At 44.9% G+C, this 22,734-nt stretch overlaps 1 long non-coding RNA gene across 1 annotated transcript in view; it reads right to left on the bottom strand.

Annotated features, from left to right (window-relative positions):
* Positions 1–19,192, bottom strand: part of LOC130369493 (uncharacterized) — a 44,427-nt gene extending 25,235 nt beyond the window's left edge. Inside the window, exon 1 of the long non-coding RNA XR_008892785.1 lies at positions 19,110–19,192. This is a non-coding gene — a long non-coding RNA (uncharacterized LOC130369493). The remainder of the gene's footprint in view (positions 1–19,109) is intronic.
* Between the last annotated feature and the right edge of the window lie 3,542 nt (positions 19,193–22,734).

Below are 22,734 nucleotides of genomic sequence, written 5' to 3'. Positions count from 1 at the left end.
AGCCGGAGAGTACAGACATGGAGGAGAGCAGCATTCCACGTGGTGAGAACAGCAAAATGGCGCCGGAGCAACAGAAAGTTGTGGCTGTCGCAGCCCAACTGTTCCAAGAACTTGCAGACCGACTGCAGCGGTTGTAATTAGATGAAGAGGGGGCCTGCAATCTTCCCCCACTGCCTGATGATGATGACGATTGGCCAGACACACCTCCAGCAGTGAGCGCAGGGACACCTGGAGGTGCATCGCCGGTGAGATTGTCCCCTCACCACAGAACTTGGGGCTCGTGGGCCGAAATCCCATCGGAGGAGTCTGCAGTGAGTACCCCGCCAGAGGCGGCCTTTTCTTCCTCCTCAAGCCCTGAGCCTGAAATACCCCTATCCAACTTGCTGAGTGCACGGCCGCGCTCACCAGATTTGCCCCAGTGGATTTTTGGGAACGAGCCAGGACTCATTGAGTATATGCACGTGGTTCTACCACCTGTACCTGGGAAGCCACTCCCATCAATTCCAACTGCACAAAGAGAAAGGGCCTGTCAGGAAGCCGAGCTAGCTGAGTTGATGGACAAATTAAAGGCCCGACACAGAGAACTGTACGCCCCTAAGCATGTGCATTTGCCTTCTGAGGAAAGAATGCGTTATCAGGTGAATACTAAAGAAATGGAAGCACTATTCATCCGCAAGTGGGATCATCCCCGAGAAGGGGAGGAGCCTTTAGAACGACAAAGAGCAACTGTGGCCAAGTTCGACAAGGCCAGAGGTTATGGGACACTCCTATATTGCCACACAGGGCAAACCATCCTCGTAAACCGGCGAGCAGTACAGAGGCCATATCTTCACAAAAAGTTCTACTCTCTGGAGGTGGGTGAGATAGTGGAGTACACCCCCGTCCAGAGCCTGTGTGGAGAATGGGCTGCTGCGGTCACAAGACCAACAGCCCCAACACAGCTTCCCTTCAAATACTTTCCATTTACAGATTGGGAATCGGATCCCTTGAACCTGAGGCCGAAATGGTCCGCTCCTGATGCCTCTACCAACGTACTAAAGGAGGAGGAGCCTCTACTGCATCAGTCATCTGTTTCCTGCAGCAAAGTGCCAAGACCTGCTCAAGTCCAAGAATTTAAGCCCAAATCTAGGGCACCAAAGACCGTACCTAGACCCTTTCGGAGCAATGAAAGTTTGTCTGATTCCAAGGTACCAACGTATGTACCTAGGCCCTCTCGGAGCAATGAGAGTTTGCCTCCTGCAAAGGTACCAACGAAAGTGCTTTGGCCACTCCTGGCATGGAGATGGTGCTAAAACCTTACGCACCAACCTTGATCCCAACCAGTAAGCCCCTGGTCACTTTGAATCCCACTGTTACCCATTCTACTCTCACCAATGTGGTGTGGGAGAGTTACATTAACTCCCAGCCAGTCCCTGATGTTGGAAGGGCTAGGGGATTTACAAGAGGCACAAGAAGAGTTCAGAAAAACGTCTTTGGAAGGACTGTAAAGTAATGACTATTGCTCTTCTTTGCTAACCACTTTTGTTTTTCAGTGACCAAGTTCAAGAGATTGTGCCTAGCAGGTCTATGCTAAGATTGTTCCAGTTCCAAGTTCAGTAACGTAACCACTAAGCTTTGTGCCTGACCATCAGGTCAAGAGACTCCTAGCCAGTAGGAGATTCGTAAGTTTTGTGTGTAGGTGGACTGCAGATCCTTACACGCCAGTTTTGTGTACATATTCCTATATTCATAGGACTTTCTTGCTAAAAATTGCACTTATCAGGTGTATGCGCCTGAACCTTGTTGGAGTGTTAATAAATGTGTAGATCTGTATAATAAAAATGCATATGGTTCTTGTACACAGAAAAATAGCTTTGTGTCTGTGTACATAAAAAGTAAGTAAGTGTTGTACATGAAAAAACATGTTTGCTAGATGCACGTGTACACTAAAATCAAAAACGTAAATAATTTGTTACGCCGAGCGCTCCGGGTCCCTGCTCCTCCCCGGAGCGCTCGCGGCATCTCTCTCTCTGCAGCGCCCCGGTCAGACCCGCTGACCGGGAGCGCTGCACTGACATTGCCGGCGGGGATGCGATTCGCATAGCGGGGCGCGCCCGCTCGCGAATCGCATCCCAAGTCACTTACCCGTCCCGGTCCCCGGCTGTCATGTTCTGGCGCGCGCCAGCTCTCTAAGATTTAAAGAGCCAGTGCACCAATGATTGGTGCCTGGCCCAATCAGCCTAATTAGCTTCCACCTGCTCCCTGTCTATATTACCTCACTTCCCCTGCACTTCCTTGCCGGATCTTGTTGCCTTGTGCCAGTGAAAGCGTTTAGTGTTGTCCAAAGCCTGTGTTCCAGATCTCCTGCTATCCTCTTTGACTACGAACCTTGCCGCCTGCCCCGACCTTCTGCTACGTCTGACCTTGCCTCTGCCTAGTCCTTCTGTCCCACGCCTTCTCAGCAGTCAGCGAGGTTGAGCCGTTGCCGGTGGATACGACCTGGTTGCTACCGCCGCAGCAAGACCATCCCGCTTTGCGGCGGGCTCTGGTGAAAACCAGTAGCAACCCTAGAACCGGTCCACCGACACGGTCCATGCCAATCCCTCGCAGACACAGAGGATCCACATCCAGCCTGCCGAATCGTAACATAATTCTTGTACACATGTACATACAAATGTATAGAAATACTAAAAAAGGTGTTTCTATCCTCCGAGAGTATCCTCCGAGAGTAGCATTCCAATCGCCAATCGCTAGCACCTTACATCAAACTAAACTACCCTTAAGATATCAAGATTCACATTCGGTACCTGCACACATAGTACCTTAAATTGTTCACTTAAATGTATTACCTCAGTCTTCTTCAGTACATACACAAAATAAAAATATGTCTCACACTCAAGAAACATTTTAGGAATTGTAGCCTATTGATTTCCAATTCCTGCCACTGTTAGGTCCACTAATCTTCTCTCTCTGTTATTACGTGTGTGAGATGCTCTACCTGGCCAGTAGGTGCTCTTGTGAGCTTAAAATTAAACACGTATTTCTAAAGATAACCTAGGTAAGGTTATACTGTTGTGTTCTAGGGGTAAGTAGCGTGTAGCCGATACACCCTAGTAGCTAACCTTATTAGTAGAGAGCCTCAGGCAAGCCAATATACCCTTCTGTGTACTAACAGGTAATTCATCGTGGCAAAACAAAAGTAAATGTGGTGAAATTTCAAAAATGTTTAGTCATCTTGAAACTAAAGGTATAGAGAGCTGTACTAATGTCTAGTTAGCCTATGTATAGAATGCTATAAAAAGGTCCAAGGAGCTAGAAACTAAAGGTTAGATAGCTTCATCAGTGTTTAGTAAGCTTCAAAATGTATAGTAAGCTTCAAAGTGTCTAGATAGACTCAAAATGTCTTGATAGCTTCATAATTGTCAAGTCAAAATGCTAGTCAAAGTATCAAGAGAATTTAAAGGTGTCTGATGTTTACTCAGATTTTGTTAGGATGTGTATTTTAGTTAGTAATCCTGTCCTAGTCCCTCTGCCTTAGGGGACAGGCGTCGGGGTCGACTTGTTTTAAGTTAGCGGGTTTGTGGTGTTCCGGTACCGTATTTCATACGTTACCTTGTGGTGAGGTCCCCAAAGTCAGAGTCCCTAGGAACAGTGGGGGTCCTCTTCCTTAGTTAACCCCTCATCACCCCTCAGTTAGCTAGAATTTATGTAAATATAAATGTAAAGATGTACATTTAATATTCCTACTTTGTTTGTGTCGCAGGACCTGCGGGTCATGTGACCGGGTTACAGAACTCTATGGTTTTGCTAATGGACCTTTGGTTGTTCTAGTCAGGTGATCACCCACAATCCATTGTAACGGTGAGTGACAGCTGATATGGACCAATCCAAAACGGCTCAGCCCCTGCCCATATAAGGGAGCTGCGCCATTTTGTCCCTCTCTTGTTCCTGCGCTGCCAAGCAAGCAGCATCATTGCTCTTGGGTTGCTGACTCTGGACGAGGTAGGACCTGCACAGCTTTCAAGGCAATTTGTAGGCCAAAGCCTTGCGGCCTAGGCCTACGCTAGAGACGGATAGTTCTTACAATTCCCCGCTATCTCCGCAAGACCTCTGGACCTAATTTAACCCCTAAATCCAGCGGATCTATGCAAGTTCAATTCTCCTAATCTTAAGAGAACTTTCCGGTCCTAAGCAACTGTCAGTCACTGCTGTGCTATCTATATAGACTCTGTTATCTGGACTGTTACCAATACTGCATGTATAGAAAATCTTCAGTAAAGTTCCTGCAAGTTTTAAGTTCAGCACTGCTGTGGACAATCATTTTGTTTTACACTCACCTATCACTCTTGGTAAGGGTGGTGATAGGCCCAGCATCACTACAGAGTTTTAACCCTCACCCTGGCGTCACGAGAGACAAGGGTTAACAGCGCCCTTTATTATATTGAACAACAACACCCCAACTACCCTACACCCCCACAAGGCTTTCCACATAGTGCTTCACCACACACCCCACTGGCATTTGACAGATCTTTGGAACAGTGGGCTGAACAAATGAAAAATTTTATTTTTCATTTTCACGCACCCCTGTTCCAGAAAACTGTCAGACACCTGTGGGATGTAAATGCTCATTGTACCCCTTATTACATTACGTGAGGGGTAAAGTTTCCAAAATGGGGTCACATGTGGGAGGGGTCCATTGTTCTGGCACTATGGGGGCTTTGTAAACACACGTGGCCTTCAATTCCGGACAGATTTTCTCTTCAAAATCCCAATGGTGCTCCTTCTCTTCTGAGCATTGTAGTTCGCCCTCAGAGCACTTTACATCCACATATGGGGTATTTATATACTCAGAATAAATGTGGTTACAAATTGTGAGGGGCTTTTTTCCTATTTTCCCTTGTGAAAATGAAAAATGTAGGGTAACACCAGCATTTTAGTGAAATATATATATATTTTTTTCCCATCCAACTTTAATGAAAATTTGTCAAGCACCTGTGGGGAGTTAAGGCTCACTATACCCCTTGTTACATTCTATGAGTGGTGTAGTTTCCAAAATGGGGTCACATGTGGGTATTAATTTTTTTGCGTTTATGGCAACCACCCCTGTGCAAATCACCAATTTAGGCATCAAATGTACATAGTGCGCTCTCACTCCTGAACCTTGTTGTGTGCCCGCAGAGCATTTTATGCCCACATATGGGGTATTTCCGTACTCAGGAGAAATTGCGCTAAAAATTTTGGGGGTCTTTTTTTCCTTTTACCTCTTGTGAAAATAAAAAGTAAAGGGCAACACCAGCATGTTAGTGTAAATGTTTTTTTTTTAAACTAACAGGCTGATGTAGACCCAAACTTTTCCTTTTCATAAGGGGTAAAAGGAGAAAAAGCCCCCCAAAATTTGTAGTGCAATTTCTCCTGAGTACGGAAATACCCCATATGTGGCCCTAAACTGTTTCCTTGAAATATGACAGGGCTCTGAAGTGAGAGAGCGCCATGCCCATTTGAGGACTAAATTAGGGATTGCATAGGGGTGGACATAGGGGTATTCTACGCCAGTGGTTCCCAAACAGGGTGCCTCCAGCTGTTGCTAAACTCCCAGCATGCCTGGACAGTCAGTGGCTGTCCGGAAATGCTGGTAGTTGTTGTTTTGCAACAGCTGGAGGCTCCGTTTTGGAAACACTGCTGAACAATAGGTTTTTCATTTTTATTGGGAGGGGGGGGGGTGTAAGGGGTGTATAAGTAGTGTTTTACCCTTTATTATGTGTTAGTGTAGTGTAGTGTTTTTAGGGCACATTCGCACTGGCGGGTTACAGTGAGCTTACCGCTAGGAGTTTGCGCTGGGGCAAAAAATTTGCCGCAGCTCATACTTGAAGCAGGAAACTCACTGTAAACCCGTCCGTGTATATGTACCCTGTACATTCACATGGGGAGGGCAAACCTCCAGCTGTTTCAAAACTACAACTCCCAGCATGCACTAACGGACCATGCATGCTGGGAGTTGTACTTTTGCAACAGCTGGAGGCACACTGGTTGGAAAACCTTCAGTTTGGTTCTGTTTCCAACCAGTGTGCCCTCAGCTGTTGCAAAACTACAACTCCCAGCATGTACTGATTGTCAAAGTGCATGCTGGGAGATGTAGTTATGCAACAGCTAGAGGTACGCAACTACAACTCCAGCATGCTGAGACAGCTGTTTGCTGTTTGGGCATGCTGGGATTTGCAGTTTTGCAACATCTGGAGGTCTACAGTTTAGAGACCACTACACAGTGATTTCCAAACTGTGGACCTCCAGATGTTGCAACATCAACAACAGCAAAATGCTATGTGGGCATGCTGTGAGTTGTAGTTTTGCAAGATCTAGAGGGCCACAGTTCACAGCCCAGTGATCTCCAAACTGTGACCCTCCAGCTGTTGCGAAACTACAAATCCCAGCATGACAGCTGTCTGGGCATGCTGGGAGTTGTAGTTTTGCAACATCTGGAGGGCAACAGTGTAGAGACCACTGTATAGTGGTCTCAAACTGTAGTCCCCTAGATGTTCCTAAGCAACTTACCGGCTTCCGTCGGATCCAGGGAGCCGTCCTCTTCTTCCGCACGACATGCCGCCCGCGCCGATCTCCGACACGGATCGTCGCCCGCAGCCTCGCCCGCAGGGTAAGTTGACTTCGGCGCCCGTTCCCCTTCGTTTCCCATCGTCCTGCCCCGCCTATTGTGGGTGGGCAGAACGGGGAAAATGAAAGTTAACCCCCGCCCCCGATCTGCTATTGGTGGTCGTGTCTAGACCACCAATAGCAGTGATAGAAGGGGTGGCACCCCTGCCACCTCACTCCTATCCCTTCAGGGGGATCGTGGGTGTCTTGGACAACCGCGATCCCGCTTATTTTCCGGGTCACCATAGACCCGTAATGTCCCGGAATAGCGCAAATTTGCACGGATCGCCGCCATGGGGGGTCTGATGATCCCCCCCCTGGGCATTTGCGCAGGGTGCCTGCTGATTGATATCAGCAGTCCCCCGGTCCGGTCCCGGCGCGCGGCGGGGACTGAAATTCCCATGGGCGTACAGGTACGCCCTTGGTCCTTAACCCCTTAAGGACCCAGCCATTTTACACCTTAGGACCCGGCCATTTTTTGCACATCTGACCACTGTCACTTTAAACATTAATAACTCTGGAATGCTTTTAGATATCATTCTGATTCCGAGATAGTTTTTTCGTGACATATTCTACTTTAGCATAGTGGTACATTTTTTGGTAACTTGCATCCTTTCTTGGTGAAAAATCCCAAAATTTGATGAAAAATTTGAAAATTTTGCATTTTTCTAACTTTGAAGCTCTCTGCTTGTAAGGAAAATGGGTATTCCAAATAATTTTTTTAAATTCACATATACAATATATCTACTTTATATTTGCATCATAAAATTGACGTGTTTTTACTTTTGGAAGACACCAGAGGGCTTCAAAGTTCAGCAGCAATTTTCCAATTTTTCACAAAATTTCCAAACTCACTATTTTTCAGGGACCAGTTCAGGTTTGAAGTAGATTTGAAGGGTCTTCTTCTTAGAAATACCACACAAATGACCCCATTATATGGGGTCGGGGGAGGGTACTTTTTTTTTTTTTTAACTTTTATTTCACTTTTTTACTTATTTACTCCTACCTGTCCCTGCAATCCACTGTCCCTATTCTAAGGCTCCTAAGGGGGCTCCGGAGCTCTGAGGGGGGATTTACGGCTTCTTCTCACTGCTGCACCCGCTGACTGAACAAAGAGAGCGGGTGTAGCAGCGGGAAGGGACCGTTAACCCCTCCTCTGCCGCTCTGCTATTGGCTGGACGATCGCCAGCCAACAGCAGCGTTGCTGGGGCGGTGACAGTATTGTCACCGCTCCCCAGCAACGGCAGGTGATAGGTGGTGTACTGTACACCGCCGATCACCATTTATTTCCAGGTCATCGGATCACAAGTGACCCGAATGACCTGAATCGCCAAAGATCGCTTGCGTGAATTCGCAAGCGATCTCCGGCGATCGCCGACATGCGGGGGTCCCGGGACCCCCCTCGGCATTTGCACGGCATGCCTGCTGAAGGATATCAGCAGACATGCATTTCCGATCTCTGCCCGGCACGCGGCAGGGACCGGAAAACGCCAGGAAGTACGGGGACGTCCTGGGTCCTTAAAGCCCAGGGTGCGGGGACGTCCTGTTTCCTTAAGGGGTTAAGTACCAGGGAGCAAAGGCGTACCTGTACACCCTTGGTCCTTAACAGATTAAAGATAAGGGCCCTGGGAACTTGTTTAATCTGCCCTTCCTTACGCCGGTCCTACATACTAGCCAAACCCTCAAACCAAAGTTTCCTCCTTGGCCATTATGAGATAGTCATGGGCGTTGTGAGCGCATGGTCCCGTTACCTGCTGCTGCCGGTGGGGCTTGGACGCGCCTGCATGTGAATCCCAGTCCGTCACTTACCAGGTGCTTCTCCAACCCCCGCCTCTCTCTCTCTGCTCCGGCACGCGTGTCCCTGTCCTCTAGGGCGCGCGACCCGGGGCTTTAAGATTTAAAGGGCCAGTGCGCCCATTAGTGTAGTACACCTGTGGCTCATTGATAAATTCCTCCTCCTCCCACACTTCCCTGCTGGATCTTTGTTGCCTTGGGTCTAAGAGAAAGCATTGGCGTGGCGTGTATCTTATCCTTTGCTCTGTGACCTGACCTTGCTCCTCTGCCACCTGCCTATTGACCTTCTACTACGTTCTGACTACACTACTGTGCCGCCTGCCCTGACCTTCTGCTATCCTGACTACGAGCTGCTGTATCCCTCCTGTGCATAGCATCTCCTTAGCCGCCTGTGTGGTCGAGCCGTGCCAGGGGTAGATACCTGGGTGCCACCTGCCTCAGCAAGTCCATCCCTTTTTGCGGCGGACTCCCTGGTACAGTCCGAGTCATCTGCCACACAGGTTCAGCAGATCCACATGCACTGGTGTTCCTGTCTTCTGAAACGTGAGTGTTACATTTGTAACTATAGCTGTAGTAGCTATAGCAGTTGTTATGGGGCTCAGAGGTGCAAGAACTCTTTTTAAGTAGGGAAAATACTAGGGATTAACAAGTTTCTCTAAGGAATAACAGATTGGTGTCCCCTTACTTTCTATCACTGCTTTGTGGGTTCTCTGATATATGTGCTATTATCATTGCTAGTTATGACCTTGTTTGAGTTTCCTTTCAATAGGGGGAGGGGGGCCCATCTCATATTGCTACAGGGCCCCATACATTTTAGTTACACCCCTGTAGATAATCTGTATCGTGATGTACTCTCAGATGTTAAGGAGTGGCTGTGTCTTGTTACAAACTATGTGAAATATAAGAATGTTATAATTTGTTCCTCTACTAAAATAACATAAGCCATCAATTTAAATTATTTACTTTCATTTAGTTCATGAATGTTTAATGCAGGAATGTTTAACTTTAAAGCTATTAAAGCTGGCAGAGATGGCCTAGATGGCAACTCACCCCCTGACCCAGCTCATTTTTACCTATGTTTTCTCTTGATCGCTGCAGGATTTCATAGTAGAACATTGCTGGACTTGGTCTCTTTCCTAAATAGCATGAATCTTCTGGCAGACTCTCTGTAATTCATATATACAGTACATACAAACAATGCACCTATAAAGACACTAGGTGGTGCCAGTTCTCAAGAAGTTGTATTTACAGAGAAGAAAATAGTGCCAAAAAATAATCAATGTCTTTAGACCAAGTAAAGTAAAAGTTATGGTAATGTAAAACATATTAAAAGTAAACATTTTTGCCACTTTCATTGCTGATCATATGCTTTATTGTGTCTTATTTCTCAGTCTCTTTGTCCATAATGCTCATTTTACTTTCAATTCTCCCTTTAAGGTAGTGTACATACTAATTTACATACTTTTTTGTTTATCATTTGTATTTTAAACTGTGAAGAAAAAAAAAAAAAACAGTTAAAATGGTCACTGATTTTTAAATGTTTTAAAGGGGTACTCCGGTGGAAAACACATTTTTTTTCAAATTAACTGGTTCCAGAAAAGTTAAACAGATTTGTAAATCACTTCTATAAAAAAATAAAAAATCTTAATCCCTCCAGCTGCTGTAAGCTCCAGAGGAAGTTGTATAGTTCTTTTCTGCCTGACCACAGTGCTCTCTGCTGACATCTCTGTACATGTCAGGAACTGTCCAGAGCAGGAGAGGTTTGGTATGGGGAATTGCTCCTAATCTGGACAGTTCCTGACATGGACAGAGGTGTCAGCAGAGAGCGCTGTGATCAGACTAAAAAGAACAGCTGAACTTTCCTTGAAGCATACTGCAGCTGATAAGTACTGGAAGGCTAAAGATGTTTTAATAGAAGTAATTTACAAATCTGTAAAAGGTACTAAAAAATAGTATACAACAAGCGCTTTGAGTCTGAAATATTGTGAATATAGATAGCTGCGATACTGAGATATGAGTGCCCGTTCCTCATATAGTACGATAATTTAAATGAATAATATATATATATATATATATATATATATATATATATATGTGTGTGTGTGTAAAATACACATACATACCAGTACACGCTTAATTAATGATATATGAGATAACGCATACCTACATTGATCGGAATTGATATGGTAGATGCGGTGTTAGGATATATGCAGGGTTAATTCAGCTGTAGCGATAAGAAAATAAATGAATGTGAATGGATAAGGTGCACTAGTGCTGTATATAAAGTAGCAATATATCACTATAAGTAGGTAAAGTACACTGGTGCTGTAATTGGCAAGAGATAAATATAAATAAATAGTATAGATGCACTAGTGGTACAAATAATGAATAGTAGCAGGTTGCGGATAAAATCAAATATAAGTAAGTGTAATGTATCAAGGACCGCAAGTAAGTTATATATTATATATAAAGAAGTTAGAGAAGGTATATATACCTATATGTGGTGGTAATGGAGAGTAGATGATCCTTATAGATGCCCAATAGTGGTATTTGGTTGCTTTTCCTATATGTAGAGTTGAGTGATGAATGTTTCTGAAATAATGATATACCAATGTATAGAGGTATATACAGGGTATAGGGGTTGTACGAATACCTGTGTTGGCTTCTAGTGATGACTAATTTGTAGAATGGTATGTGATTAGCCGTAGCGGCAATGGCCCTGTAAATCAAGAGATACCTCTTAGTGGTGCACACTTTTGGCACTGTACGTGCAAGAGTGCCGGCTAATTGCTTGCCTGAACACACCTAACCTGCACAGTGTTGCCTATAGGTTGCTTCTTGTATTGTTTGTACTCGCGGTTTAGGTGCGTTCCTGCAACGTTTTTTTCGTTCGTTCCTGAATGCTTCTTTTGAAAAGTCCAGTTGGGGATAACGGGAGTACGCCACGGCCGGTGGCGTCTCAACCGTACTCACCCTGCTTCGCGGTTAGCTTGATGGTTGCTAAGGTATCAGATCGTATCCTGTTAGTGACGTCACTACAGAGTGTGAGAAGACTCAAAGTTCCTTCCAACGCGTTTCAGAAGCAATATTGGCTTCCTTTGTCCCTGTCGAAGGAAGCCGATATTGCTTCTGAAACGCGGAGTACCCGAGTTATGTTTTATGTTGTTTTTGTTATAGTTTTCTTGTGTTTTTTTTTTAATCTATGACTGATCGGCATCCCTGCGATAAGATTGCATGGTGGCAATCAGTTAATATGGCAGGAGGCATCCATGCCAGCCATATTGGCTCTATTCTAATCTTTTTCAATTTGTCAAAATAAAAAAAATGTAAACAAAAAAAACATAATAGGCTCTGCTGCATGTTGAATTGTCCAAATTATGAAAATATAATGTTTATGATCCAGCGATAACAAAAAAATTAAACAAACAAACAAAAACCCCTGAAAATACCATACACTAGAATCAGTGAAATTTGGTTGCATCATATGTCAAGAAAAAAGTTATTACAGGTGATGAAAAAGTGGCATATAAAAGAAAAAATGGTACACGCACAGTTTCATAGACAAATAAGCGATTTTAAGAATAGGGTTAATTTTAAGCATTTCTTTAAAAAAAAAAAAAAGATTTTAAAAATTAGATTTTTTGAAAGTAGTAAAATAAAAAAGTATATATAATTTGTTACGGTTGTAATCGTTTTGACCTACAGACTAAAGATAACTTGTCATTTGTACTGTAAAGTGACGTAACGCCACTCCCCCTTGTGACGTCATGCTACGTCCCCTCCATCCATGTCTATGGGAAGGGGTGTGACGGTCGCCACCCCCCCTCCCGTAGACATGGATGGAGGGGGCGAGGTGTGACATCACAAGGGGGCGTGGCGTTACGTCACATCTCCAGTCCCATAAAGAAAGAGCTTTCCGAGACTGTAGATGAAGCCCGGCATAGAATTCAGGCTCTGCACAGAGATTGCGGGGGGTCCCAGAGACGGGCCCCCCGCCATAAGATGTCTTTGGCCCGATAACCCCTTTAACCTTAAAGGGGGTATTCTGTTTCCTTTTTTTTTTTTTTGACTGTGCTGCAGGGATTGTAAAGTCAGTGTAGTTCATAATAGAGTTTCTGTACCTGTGTTTCATGGTGGCCTCACAATTCTTATGTGATCATTGCCCCAAAGTTTATTTTTAACAGCATATAGAATTACTGGCATCTCAGCAAACAAAATAACTGCGTTTTCCTAGGTTGCAATGCAGTTTGAGACATTACACAACTAGTCAGGTATTCAGAGGGAGCATGTCTTTGCTTCCATGGATGGAGTGACCGCTGGGTGGGAGGGAGAAGAATTGTAGTTTTGCAACAGCTGGAGGCACCCTGGTCAGAAAACACTGGCCTATTGCATGGAATGATTCACAGGTGGGTTTCAATGGTTCAAGTGGCTGATGTGTGGGAGGAAGAAAAGTGACCTCACACTTACAAACAAGAAATGTTGTGATTTGCAGTTTTAGGGAACAAACTTCAACAGGAAATAGCCAGTTTACAAAATGATAGTGTCAACATTATGGTAATCTCACAACATAGCCATTTAGCCCCAAGACAAGCGCAGATCCTTCTTAAGCATGTCCATTACTGTCTAACAGGAATGTACTAAAATCACCTTATGTTGGATAACCTCTTTAACCTTTTGAGGACATTAAATGTCCTGGTACCCTGGTACTTAACACACCAGGACATACGTTGACATCCTGTGCAGCACTCAGACTATGAAGCAAGTGCAGGAGCTGTGCTAACTTCATATATAGGTGAAAATAAAAAATTTGATCATCGTGCAAAAGTTCATTTATTTCAGTTATGCAACTCGTCTGCTGAAGGAAGCATGAAGTGCTCCAAAATCTCCTGGTAGACGAATGCGTTGACCCTGGACTTAATGAAGCACAGTGCACCAACACCAGCAGATGACATGGCTCCCCAAATCACAGTAATTTGGGGGGTCTTTGGGGTTTTCATGAGCTGTAAGCTATAATCATCACAATTATGACAAATCACAGCTTGAACTACCTTGCTTTGCATGTAATGAGTCTCTCTCATATATTAGTTTCACCTTTTAAGTTGCATTACTGAAAAAACAAAACAAAACATGAGTATCATTTTTATCATATTGACCCAAAGCATGGAGATAACATGTCATTTTTGATGTAAAACACCCACCCTCATTTTAAAGTACAATTGGTCATGCAAAAAAACAAGTCCCAATATGGGTCTGACTGTTCCCTTGTACCTGCTTCATTCTCCTGCGTATGACCTGGATTGACAACCACACTTCTGTCTGTTGATCAAGCTTGCTCCACCTAGCTGCATCGGAGGTTCTCATATTTTCTGTTCTAACAGCTTTAGCTCTGATATAACACCGTCAGCTCTGCTTCATTATATTCTATTGCTGCGTCAGCTCACCCCACCTGCCTGAGCTGTAAACAACTTTAGAGAGAAATCACTGCACCCACAGTAAACTATGCTTCCTGTCTCATACACACTGCTCCCCATGATACCTCTCTCACATAGACTGCTTCAATATGCCCCAATCTCAAACACACTACTTTTATGCCCCCATTTTCACATAGACTGATCCATTCTGCTTCCCATTCTTACTGGCCCCAGAACCACTCTTCGATCTAAAACCATAGGAAACCGTGTATTATTTAAAGCACAGACCTGCTGAAAATAATAGTTTTTGCCTTGGAGAAGTTGCCATGACTTCATATTACATGGTTACGCCTTCATTTGAAGAGGCACAAAGTTATATAAAATTTTCCCTGTGTGACCATCTGCACCTTTCCTTTATGAGTTCAGCTGAAGGTTTGCTGAACAATCTCATTAAAAAAAACAGCATGGCGAATGTAACTTTCACTTTCCTGTTAAACCAAATAGCTAAAAATAGCTTACAGGCCCAGTCACAACCACAACCTCTGTGACCCCTATAGCTGCACCACTACCTTTCATTGAGCACCTAATCTGTTATTCACCTGTTCGTATAGGAGTAGGTGAATCTGGATGGCCAGACAGGAGGAGGTTCTGCAGGGGATTAATGCAGCCGGTCCATGATGCCCAGGGTAGTGGGAGGGCTTAGGTAGGGAAGGACACCCCCCTTCAGTTATAACCCCTCCTTCTCCCTCTGCCTGGTCTTTTACTCACAAGCATGGAAGGAAGCATGTCCTTCTCATGGCTGACGAGAATGTTTTAGCGGGAGCGTATGCGGGCTGACGTGGGTTTCCTTTCTCGGCTCCTTGTTGAGTTAAGAGGACCTGCTGCGGTTCCTCCTTTGCCCCCTCAGGTTGTTGTGACCCAGCTGTTGTCCCTGGTCTGGTGGGTGGTGGCCGCTCTACTAGGCAATCCCACCCCCCAAACAGATTGAGCCCCAGTATTTCTCCCCCTGGTGCCAGCAGTCAGCGGGGCTGTTCAGCTGTGCGGCCCCCTGTGCAGGGAAGCGCTGGGAGGACTCGAGTTATAGCAAGGCTGTTGGGAGTTGTGGCCCTGCCCCCTCTCTCTTGTGCACCTTCCCACTCTGTTTCCGGGGTCCCAGTGTCTTCTGCAGCTGCACGTGTTGTTGCTGCGTCTGCCGCCCGTGCTGTTATGGGAGCCTCTACTTCTGCTGGCTCTGCTCTCTTTTCCTTGGCTGAGGAGGTTACAAGTCTCCCTCCTCCTTCTGTTAGTTCCCAGGCTGTAGTGCTGCCTATGTCTTCCCCCTCCATATACCCCTCATGAGGGTTCTGGCAGTGACCCCCTTTATGGATGGATGCACATGAGTCCCTGCCTGCTAGTGTGGGGTCCTTTGCCCCTCCCCCCCTTCCTCGCACTCCCTCTCTCCTGCCTTTTAGTCAGTCCGCAGTCGCTAGCCCGTGACGATGTGAGGTCTGCCAGGCACGGCCATAGGTCGTCTTTTAAGTCCTCTTCCCGGGGTTGTCCCGAAAAAGGAGGCCAGTAAATTCAGCTTCATTCATCTCCTTTCGTATCCGAAAGGTTCGTCGGTGGATGACGGAATTCCTAAGGAGGATGCCTATGTCTCCTTTGACAGGGTGGTAGCCGTGGTTAGGGAGGCAGGAAGGTTTGCCCTGTTGTTCAAGTCAGATATTAAATCGGCTTTTCGGTTGATGCTGGTGCACCCGGAATGTTATCACCTGCTAGGCTGTCGAGTGGATGGTAATCTTTACTATGACACCTGCCTGCCTATGGGTTGTTCCATTTCGTGCCACTACTTTGAGATGTTTAGTACATTCTTGGAGTGGGGGGTGTGCGTTATGAGATGGGTTGTCGTTCCGTTATTCATTACTTGGATGGCTTTCTTTTTATAGCTCCGGGGAATTCTCAGATGTGATGTGTCAGTTTATGTTTTTAGTTTTTTAGTTTTTTCATGGGTCGTTTTGGTGTTCCCCTGTCTGCTGCTAAGACGGAAGGTCCTACCATGATGCTTTCCTTCTTCGGTATTGAAATTGGCTTTGCGGAGATGGTGTTTCAGCTTCCGGAGGAGAACCGGGAACATCTGTTGGGTTTGGTGAAGAGTTTTTGTAGTGTCAAGAAGGTCACGTTGCAGGTTCTCCTTGGCCACTTGGTGTTTGCTTGTCGGGTTATGCCCATGGGAAGGGATTTTTCTAGGTGCCTCTCTTTGGTGACGAGGGGTGTTTCCAGGCCGGAGCATCATATCCGGATTTCTGTTCCTATGCGTGCGGATCTGTTGGTTTGGAGAGAGTTTCTGCGGTGCTATAACGGGTGCACTTGTTGACAGGCGGCAGAGGATGCGAATGCCGAAATTGAGTTGTATACGGATGCGGCGGCTTGCAGGGGTGAGTTTTTATTTTAAGTTGTTGGGTTGGTTAGATGTTACGAAGCTATTCTCTTTTCAGCAGGCGTTAAATGGTTGGCAGTGTGTGCATGTGCAGAAGGACAGCAGACACTCTATTTCTTATTCTTTGTTGGGTTCACTTTTGGAGGCCACGTTGCACTGTTTTGTTTCTGCATATGAGTCTGCTTTGTATAGGGCTGCCTTTTGCCTGGAGTTTTTTGGGACTTTTCACATAGAGGAATTGGTTTCGCTTTCTCGGGCGGGCTCGGGGGTTTAATGTTGGAGGATGTGGTGTGTTCCTACAACTGGAGTGAGATGCTCTGAGACAGACCAGGTGGGGCAGGGTGCGTGGGTTCGTCTACAGGCAGCTGATGGTTTGGTATGTCTGGTTAGGGCAGTTAGTGAATTTCTTTCACTCTGGGTTGCTGATGTTAACTTTTTGTCTCATTTTGATGGGTCTCATCTGACACACTATCAGTTCCAGGGGTTTTTTAAGCATTGTTTGGCTCATGTGGGGGTCCCAGCTTGAGATTTTGGTACCCATTCATTTCAAATGGATGCGTCTAGGGCTGGCCTGTAGGTGCAGGATATTCAAAGGTTTGGCAAATGGAAGTCTTCATGTTATGCGGGTTATGTTTGCCCTGAGTTGTTGCTCTAACTTATTTTTCTTTTCAGATGGCCCGGTGTGTTTCCTTGGACACTCCTACATCCATTGTGTGGCTCAGAGGGCTGACTGCCATCCTGGGGGCCACTCCCTAGGCTTTCCCAACGTGTTGGTGTATTGGAGAGGTATTGGAGGCATGCGGTGATTCCGGTGCTTATGGAGGTGGTGGATATTGCTCGCACTGTTCGTTCTCCCGTGATATTAGTCATTCACGCTGGGACGTGTTGAGAGGCACAATAAGGTCTAGAATATACCCTATCTATAGGTATCGTATGATATAATGAATCAACTTTACTTATGTCAAAATTAGCTATGGATACCTGTTATATTACTTGTGCTTCTATTTGATATACTATTTTTATATTTGGTAAAGACATACCTGGGAATATTAGCTTACTTTCTAATGTCACTTTGTACTACTGTCTTTCTCATTGGTTGATTTTGAAAATGTAAATGTTATTTTATTTTTGAAAAACAAATAAATAAACAGTCATAAAAACAGTTATAAAAAAAATGGTTATATATGTTTACAAGTTAACTGCCATGCAGTTGTTTGTGGTTATTATCCCTGGTTTACTTGAATAAAATTGTGACCAACCACCCAGTCCAGTCCAGTCGCTATATGGTAGTCAAGCGTTGTTATTTATGGGGAGGCTGGGATGGGAGTCAACCTACATTGGGGGTGTTGTGTTACGGGCAGTCATAAAGCTTTACAAAAAGTGCAGTTAAATTGGCATCACCCAAATGAGTATACATTTTCCTGTTACCTTTGACAACTAATCATTTTATATATTGAGTTTCTTATGTTTCTCTACACTTATTGCAACATTCTTCACATCATGCAATTTCATGTGAAAGGTCCTTCTATAATGCATGTTACAATATTGTAACCTTAAGGCTAAGTTTCCACTTGGTTTTTTTTCTGGCAGTTTTTGGAAAACTGCCACTGCAGTTTTTGAGCCAAAGCCAGAAGTGTATTCAAAAGGAATGGGAAATATAAAGGAAGGACTTATACTTCTCCTCCCTTATGGATCCACTTCTGACTTTGGCCCAAAAACTGCAGTGGCAGTTTTCCAAAAACTGCCAGAAAAAAAACCAAGTGGAATCCTAGCCTGACACAGTCGGAATTTAAAAAAAAAAATATCCACATTATAGTAATGGCATGACCATCAAGTGCATGCTTCAGACGGCTTGTATCACTGAGGAGCAAGAAGAAGCAGTAACATTTTTACTCACTTTCTGAAAAGAATATTGAACAAACTTAAATAACCTCAAAGTAAGGCTATAAAAATTGCCTCGTGTTACATAGCAATGCTACCAAAAAAACTAAAAGGCAACAGACTCCACAAATTCATGCTTAACAACAAATCATGGAAACTAATAACATAACAATGTAGTGGCGAGAAGAATATGTATTTAGACCACAAATGGCTCAGGGAATTTAAAAGCTAGAAATAAGAAATATAGCATAGAACTGATGGGATGGCACTATACAGGTGGCAAAAAAGTAATTAATAAAATTAGGACTTTTGCAAGGTATGAGTCTGCAACCAGAATACTCTCATTTTGCACCCATGAGGAGATGTGGAATTCACTAGAGGAAGTTCCCCTGGTCGCAGTTTCCAGAATAGGATTGGGTTGGTGGCAGCAGCTTTGCAGATAGAAGACGCAGGATTTGGGAGCAGACACAGTGTAAAGGAAAAGGCGTAAATATAAAAATGTAGTCAGAAGAAGAAAGAAGAAGAAAGTACCAAGATTGCCTTGCCAAAGAGAATAGGGTCAAAAAACAACCCCACCCACATGATCAAGATCAAAACTGGAAACTGGAAGACTAGTATCAGACTAGTAAGTCTAGTATTTAGAGGAGAGGTTTGCACCTTAATCACCAGATGGCATCCAGCTTGAAGGTCCTGCTTCATATAAACCTTCTGGTGACCAGTCAGGGCACTGGTCACCTGTTTAACCTGATGCAGATGACCACAGAAAGCATGAGGATTGTGGTCTGTAGCTCTAGAACAAGTGTTGAATGCGGTCAAGGCAAAGTGTAAAGGTGAATTGAGTGGTAAAGCCCCACCTATTTGATAGACCGAGGAATTGTAGGCCAGAGCAGAGAATAAAAGTATCCCTCCTTTTATTCAGTGGGACTCCAGAAGAATTGAGAGGAGTGGTATAGCTAGCAGAGGGGCAGGTTTGGCCCACTTACATGGTGTTGCCTTCTCACTGTGTAAAAGGAAGGGCGGTAATACTTTGAAACCAGCTGTCGCACTCCTGTCAACTACATCCATGTCCACCGGATGCAGATGTACATAAAGGATATGGCAGAACACACATTCACTCTTATAGGATACAGGCGGTTCAGGCCTGATGTTTATAAGATTTGACACAGAGTTCTTAAATATGAGGTCACAGTAATGATTGTCTGTGTCTCAATAGTTCATTAAATGGTAATGTACAAACACCAGCACTCACCAGTGCTATGCAAAGGGTAGGTTTATTTAGATCCACATCCTAACAGGACACATTTTGGAAATATATGCATTCCTCTGCTTCTATATCAGTGCCTACAACAACTTGTACTACTCAATAGTTCGCAAAGGCAGGACTGTCAAAATACTGCAACTCCTTTTCATGGCATCATTAGACTATAATTGCTTTCTGTCTTCACTGCAGTGGCCATAGATGTCAGTGTGGGTCTTAAGAGATACAGAGAAACCTCTTTGAAAAGACCTCCCAAAATTGCACTTAAAAGTGGTCTTCTATAAGAGTGGTCTACTCAACAAAAAGTACACTATGCATAATGTGTGGTACAGTCAAAATCTGTCAGACAAAACCTGGTCTTGATAAAGGGCTGGACTAATCACAAAGAGGTGGTCTTTTGGAGGGGTATCACTGTACCTGTGAGCAGCTCCCCACAGTGTAATAGGGAGAAGTTGTGTGGTTAGAATAGTTAAGGGGTATTCCAGGCAAAAACTTTTTTTTATATATCAACTGGCTCCGGAAAGTTAAAAAATTTGTAAATTACTTCTATAAAAAAATCTTAATCCTTCCAATAGTTATTAGCTTCTGAAGTTGAGTTGCTGTTTTCTGTCTAACTGCATTCTGATGACTCACATCCCAGGGGGCTGTGCAGCTTCTATGGGGATATTTTCCCATCATGCACAGCTCCCGGGACGTGACATCATCATTGAGCAGTTAGACAGAAAACTTCAGAAGCTAATAACTATTGGAAGGATTAAGATTTTTTAATAGAAGTAATTTACAAATTTGTTTAACTTTCCAGAGCCAGTTGATATATAAAAAAAAGTTTTTGTCTGGAATACCCCTTTAAGCAGGGAATTTTTGTGGCTGGCACTGTTATAGGGGAGCTGTGTAACTTACACTGTTATATGGGCCCTGGGGGTCTGTATGAATGCTCTTTTAACCAATTTAAAGAAACAAAACAGGCAAAACTGTCATTAAATTATGCCTAGTACATATGGCTCCCAGTAGACCAATGGCTGTCCAAACCATCCATGTTATGCTGTAGCCCCTGCACTGGGAATAAGGGGCTATATTCCCCAATCCTAGAGCGAGCACCACTTTAGTGTGACAGAATGGGGAGCCATCAGCTCCCTGCCCTGTACCTCTTCCTTGTAGCTGCAGGCAATAAGTTACAGTACAGTAGCAGGGAGAGGAGCTTTTGCACAAGAGTGAAGTGAGGTAAGTTTCTTTTTTTTCCTGCTGCGAACAGGAGAATTTATTATTGGGGTAAGAAAGGACTATTGTTGGGCTATCTAATGTCAGGGCTACTGAAGGCTACCTAATGTAAGGGGGTACCACGGGGGGAGGGGGTTCTGCTGTGTGAGAGCACTACAGGGCACTATCTAATGAGAAGGGGCACTACGGGGGTCTATCTAATGTGAGAAGGGCTACTGTGGAGAGCTAAAACTCCTATGACCTTTTCCAAGTCAGTTGTCCCTAGTATTTTATCATTTAGTACATTTTCCTTTCTCTGGATTTTTACTCTCCATGTGCATAATCTTCCAATTATCAGTGTTGAACCTCATCTACTGGGAGAGGTCAATACTGGGAACTATCTACAGTGAGGGGGCACTACTATTGATAATTATCTATTGTGAGGGCATAATTAGGGTATAACTACTGTTTAAGGGGTCATGTTACTTTTTGGGACACAAAAGGGGGCATTATCTTTTAGGCACTATGGATGGGAAGTTTTTATAAGGATAAGATGCTTAAAAAAAGTGCACAGTTTAAGACATTTGTTTGGCAGATTCTGTGGAGATGATTCATGACTTGAATGATGGTCTGAGCCAGATGGAGGAGAAAAGGAAAAGTGAGCAACTCCATTTAGAGAAAACGCTCCCTGTGAGTAACTGGATGTAACTGCACTATAATAAATATATGATCATTGTATGGGGTAATGTTGAACAGTATATAGTCTTGTATTCAGTAACAGGATTGGGATATTCAGTCGCTATGTGATGGTAATATAACCATAAAAACAGCCAATAACAATTATGGCTCCTCATGTTGCATTAGGCATACCAAAGTAACAGCTTTGCTCTTGTTTCTTTAAGTTGATGCTATGTCCTTTTGCTTGCTCTTTCCAATGATCGATGGGAGTGTGAACACCCAGACCTGACTGATCAAAACTTTTGACACGTTTCTATGACATGTCGAAAGATTTGTTAAATAAGGGACCCTCTAAACGATAGGCCATAGCATATAAATCTTACGTGAGCCAACATATGCTATACTGTACTTCATAATTGTTACGCCTAGCGCTCCGGGTCCCCGCTCCTCCCCGGAGCGCTCACGGCGCCTTTCTCCCTGCAGCTCCCCGGTCAGCGCTGACCGGGAGCGCTGCCCTGTCATGGCCGTTGGGGATGCGATTCGCACAGCGGGACGCGCCCGCTCGCGAATCGCATCCCAGGTCACTTACCCGTTCCCGTCTCCTGCGGTCATGTGCTGGCGCGCGCGGCTCCGCTCTCTAGGGCGCGCGCGCGCCAGCTCCCTGAGACTTAAAGGGCCAGTGCACCAATGATTGGTGCCTGGCCCAATTAGCTTAATTGGTTCCCATCTGTTTCCTGGCTATATCTAGTCTCCTCCCTTGCACTTCCTTGCCGGATCTTGTTGCCCTAGAGCCTAGTGAAAGCGTTTTTGTGTGTTTATACCCTGTGTACCAGAACTTTGCTATCTCCCCTGACTACGAACCTTGCCGCCTGCCCCCGACCTTCTGCTACGTCCGACTTTGCTTCTGCCTACTCCCTTGTACCTCGCCTATCTTCAGCAGCCAGAGAGGTGAGCCGTTGCTAGTGGATACGACCTGGTCACTACCGCCGCAGCAAGACCATCCCGCTTTGCGGCGGGCTCTGGTGAAAACCTGTAGTGTCTTAGAACCGGTCCACTAGCACGGTCCTCGCTATCCCTCTCTGGCACAGAGGATCCACCTCCTGCCAGCCGGCATCGTGACAGTAGATCCGGCCATGGATCCCGCTGAGGTTCCCCTGCCAGTTGTCTCTGATATCGCCCGACAGATCGCCCATCTAACCCACCAGCTGTCGGAAGTGTCCACCATTGTGCGCCAACATTCGCAACTTCTTCAGCAATCATCTCCTTCGCCAGCTCCTGCACCTCCTCCGCTGCGAGTGGCCACTCCTAGCCTCCACCTGTCCTTGCCGGACAAATTTAATGGGGACTCTAAGTTTTGCCGTGGCTTTCTTTCGCAATGTTCATTGCACCTGGAGATGATGTCGGACCTGTTTCCCACTGAAAGGTCTAAGGTGGCTTTCGTAGTCAGCCTTCTGTCTGGAAAAGCTCTGTCTTGG

This window comes from Hyla sarda, chromosome 4, assembly GCF_029499605.1.
Source record: "Hyla sarda isolate aHylSar1 chromosome 4, aHylSar1.hap1, whole genome shotgun sequence".
NCBI lineage: Eukaryota > Metazoa > Chordata > Amphibia > Anura > Hylidae > Hyla > Hyla sarda.
This window is presented reverse-complemented; position numbering and strand designations above follow the sequence as displayed.